The following is a 4,873-nucleotide window of genomic DNA, read 5'->3' as shown; positions in this document are numbered from 1 at the left end:
TTATCTCTCGAATTCTGCCCTCGTGATCCAGTAGTTGTTTATCTCTCTTTTTCTCAGCTTCTTTATTTTCCATCATTTGGTCTTCTATATGACTAATTCTCTCTTCTGCCTCATTTATCCTAGCAGTTAGAGCCTCCATTTTTGATTGCACCTCATTAATAGCCTTTTTGATTTCGACTTGGTTAGATTTTAGTTCTTTTATTTCTCCAGAAAGGGTTTCTCTAATAACTTCCATGCTTTTCTCAAGCCCAGCTAGTATCTTTAAAATCATCATTCTGAAGTCTAGTTCCAACATCTTACTAACGTCCGTATTGATTAGGTCCCTGGTAGGCAGTACTGCCTCTTGTTCTTTTTGTTGAGGTGATTTTTTCTGTCTTGTCATTTTGTCCAGAGGAGAATAGATGAATGAGAGAACAAAATGCTAACAGGGTAACAACGTCCCCAGAAAATATACACTAAACAAATCAGAAAAGACCTGAAACCAGGGGAAAAGAAAGGGAAAGAAAGAAAAAAGAAAAAGAAAAAGATAAAAACAAACAAAAATGAAACAACAAACAGAATATGATCAAATATGATCAGGCTGGTGCATAGACCAGTGCCACACACTAGATTTTGGGCGTATTTTGGTCTGTTAGAAGAAACTGCCTCCCAAAATTTTAAAGAAAGAAAAACTTATATATGTACAAAAATAAGGGTTAATACAATGAAGGGATGGAATATGACTGTAAAGATGAAACTTATAAAAGATTTTATAGGGGCACCTGGGTGGCTCAGTCGTTAAGCATCTGCCTTTGGCTCAGGTCGTGATCTCAGGGTCCTGGGATCAAGCCCCGCATTGGGCTCCCTGCTCGGCGGGAAGCCTGCTTCTCCCTCTCCCACTCCCCCTGCTTGTGTTCCCTCTCTGGCTGTCTCTATGTCAAATAAATAAAATCTTAAAAAAAAAAAAAGATTTTATAAAAGGAATTGATAAGAAGTTGGTTGAAAAAAGAACGAAGAGGATTTAAAAAAAAAAAGGGAGAGAATGTGATCAGGCAGGAGACTAGAATAAAGCCATACACTAGAGATTTAGGGTATATTTTGATCTGTTAGAAGAAACTGTATCCCTTAAAGAGAGAACAACTTATATATATATACCAAAAATAAGGGTAACTACTATGAAGGGATAGAATATGACTCTAAAAATGAAAAATAAAAAAGTTTTTTTTTTAAAGGGATTGGTAAGATGTTGAAAAAGGGAAAAAGAAAAATTAAAAAAAAAAAAGTTAAAAAAATTAACTTTGAAAGACTAAAGAATCATGGTAAAAAAGCCATGAATTCTATGTGCAGTGTTCCCCTAGCGCTGGAGTTCTGCCGTTCTCATTGATCAGTAAGCTTGGTCTTGGCTGGCTGTTCTCGCTGATCTTCTGGGGGAGGGGACTGTTGCCGTGGTTCCCAAATGTCTTTGCTGGAGGCGGAATTGCCCCGCCCTTGCCAGTCCGGGCTAAGTAATCCGCTCGGGTTTGCTCTCAGGAGCTTTTGTTCCCTGCAAGCTTTCCGTACAGCGTTGGAGGCCGAGAGTGAAAATGGCGGCCTCCCAATCTCTGCCCCGGAGGAGCCGAGAACTCGGGGCCCCGCTCCTCAGTGAGCCCCCAGAGAAAAGCAGTCAGTCACTCCTGTCTCCCTGGTCTCCGGCCACACTCCGTGCTCACCCGGCCTGTGACCGAGCGTTTCTATTTCTGGCACCCGACCCCGTGTGAAGTCTCCAAACCCAGCAGATCCCTGCGGTGCGCTCCCGCGCCGCTCCTCCCGGGGGAGGAAGGGGAGTCTCCCCGGATCTGCCGCTTGTTGGGTCCCTGCTGGAGGAGCAGTGGCCCGACTGTGCCCCAGATCACGGTTTATGACAACCCCGAGCTGAGAGCCCGCGCCTCGGCTCCGTCTCTGCAGCCGGCTTCCCTGCTCCGATACCTGGGAGCTCTGCCGCACTCAGGCACCCCCGGTCTTTCTGTGACCCCGAGGGTCCTGAGACTACACTGTCTCACGAGGGTTCCACCCCCCGCTTAGCCACTGGAGTGACGTCCCTCAGCGGAGCCGACTTCTAAAAGTTCCGGTTTTGTGCTCCGTGGCTCTATCACTTGCCAGAAGCGGCTGACGGAGGCCCCTCCCCCACCGTCTATCCTCCCGAATATCGCCTCGGATTCACTTCTCCGCACGTCCTACCTTCCAGAAAGTGGTCGCTTTTCTGTTCAGAGAGTTGTTGCTATTCTTTTCTTCAATCTCCTGTTGAGTTCGTAGGTGTTCAGAATGGTTTGATCCCTATCCAGCTGAATTCCTGAGAGGAGACGAAATCCAGGTCTCCTACTCCTCCGCCATCTTGCTCCTCCCCCTCCTATGTTTTAAGGAGTTTTACTGCTTTGGGTCTCATAATTAAGCCTCCAAACCATTTTGAGTTTATTTTTGTGTATGGTATAAGAAAGTGGTCCAGTTTAATTCTTTTGTATGTAGCTGTCCAGTTTTCCCAACACCATTTATTAAAGAGACTGTCATTTCCCCATTGTATATCCTTGCCTTCTCTGTTCTGACCATATAAGCATGGGTTTATTTCTGGCCTCTCTATTCTGTTCCAGTGATCTATGGGTCTCCTTTTGTGTCAGTAACATATTGCTTTGATTAGCACAGCTTTGTACTGTATCTTGAAATCTGGGATTGTGATACCACCAGCTTTATTGTTCTTTCTCAAGATTGCTGTGGCTATTTGGGATCTTGTGTGGTTCCATACAAATTCTTAGTATTATTTGTTCTAGTTCTGTGAAAAATGCTATTGGTGTTTCGATGAGGATTGCATTAAATCAGTATATTGCTTTGGGTAGTATGGATATTTGAACAATATTGGTTCTTCCATTCTATGAGCATGGGATATCTTCCCATTTGTTGCATCATCTTTAATTTTTTTCATCAATATTTTATAGTTCTCAGAGTACCAATCTTTCACCTCCTTGGTTAAGTTTAATCCTAGGTATTTTATTCCTTTTGGTACAATTATAAATAGGATTGTTTTCTTAATTTCTCTTTCTGCTATTTCATTATTAATGTACAGAAATGAAAGATTCATATTAATTTTATATCCTGAGACCATTACTGAATTCACTTATCAGTTCTAACAGTTCTTTGGTGGAGTCTTTAGGGCTTTTTTATACAATATTATGTCTTCTGCAAATAGTAAAAGTTTTACTTCTTCCTTACCAATTTGGGTGTCTTTTATGTCTTTTTCTTACCTGATTGCTGTGGCTCAGACTTCCAGTACTATGTTGAGTAAAAGTGGCTAGAGTAGATTAACATCCTTGTCTTGTTTTAGATCTTAGAGGAAAAGCTGTTAACTGAAAGTTTTCCTCATTAAGTATAATGTTAGCTATGTGTTTGTTTATCATAATGGCCTTTGTTATGCTGAGATAGGTTTCCTCTAAACCCATTTTGTTAAATCTTGTCAAATGCTTTTTCAGCATCTCTGGAGATGGTCATATGCTTTTTATCCTTCATTTTTTTTTTTTTTTTAAAGATTTGAGAGAGAGAAAATCCCCACACACACTCCCTGCTGAGCATGGAGCCCAACATGGTGCTTGATCCCAGGACCCTGACCATGACCTGAGCCAAAATCAAGAGTTGGACACTTAACCAACTGAGCCACCCAGGTGCCCCTAATCTTCATTTTGTTGATGTGATGTATCACGGTGATCGATTTGCAGATATTGAACCATACTTGCATCCCTGGAATAAATCCCACATGATAACGAATGATTCTTTTAATGTATTGTTGGATTCAGTTTGTTAATATTTTGTTGAGAATTTTTGAATCTGTGTTTATCAGGGACATTAGCCTGTAGTTTTCTTATACTGTCTTTGTCTGATTTGGGTATGAGGGTAATGCTGGCCTTGTTAAATGAATTTGGAAGCTTTCCTTCCTCTTCTATTTTTTGGAAGAGTTTGAGGAAAACAGGAATTAACTCTTATTTACGTCCCTTAAATCTTCTTTAAATGTCTGGCAGAATTCATCTGTGAAGCCATCAGTTCCTAGACTTCTGAGAACTTTTTGATTACCCATTCAATTTCATTACTGGTAATCGGTTTGTTCAGATTTTTTATTTCTTCCTGAATCACTTTTGGAAGACTCTATACTTCCAGGAATTTATCCAGAAGACTGTATACTTCTAGGAATTTATCCATTTCTTCTAGATTGCCCAATTTGTTGGCATATATTTTTTGTAGCCTCTTATAATCCTTTGTCATTTTGTGATGTCCGTGGTTACTTCATTTCTGATTTTAATTTCAGTCCTTTTTTTCTTAATTTATCAATTATGTTTATCTTTTCAAAGAACCAGCTCTTGGTTTCCTTGATCTTTTGTAATTTTTTTAGTTTCACTTATTTCCTTCATTCTACTAACGTTGGGCTTTGTTAAAGTTCTTTTTCTTTTTTTTAAATTTTTTTTATTTTTTTGAAGATTTTATTTATTTATTTGAGAGAGAGAGAATGAGAGAGAGCAAGCACATGAGAGGGGGGAGGATCAGAGGGAGAAGCAGACTCCCTGCCGAGCAGGGAGCCCGATGCGGGACTCGATCCAGGGACTCCAGGATCATGACCTGAGCCGAAGGCAGTCACTTAACCAACTGAGCCACCCAGGCACCCTGTTAAAGTTCTTTTTCAAGTTCCTTTACATGTTAAGTTAGATTATTTGAAATTTTTCTCATTTCTTCAGGTAGGCCTCTAATGCTATAAACTTCTTAGAAGTGTTTTCATTGTGTCCCAAAGATTTTTGGACTGTTAGGTTTTCATTTGTCTCCTTTTCTTTTTTTTTTTTTTAAGATTTTATTTATTTGTGAGAGAGACAATGAGAGACAGAGA

Source organism: Phoca vitulina, unplaced genomic scaffold (assembly GCF_004348235.1).
Source record: "Phoca vitulina isolate PV1807 unplaced genomic scaffold, GSC_HSeal_1.0 scaffold4, whole genome shotgun sequence".
Classification (NCBI taxonomy): Eukaryota; Metazoa; Chordata; class Mammalia; order Carnivora; family Phocidae; genus Phoca; species Phoca vitulina.
The sequence above is the reverse complement of the archived record's forward strand: the minus strand, read 5'-3'. Positions refer to the sequence as shown.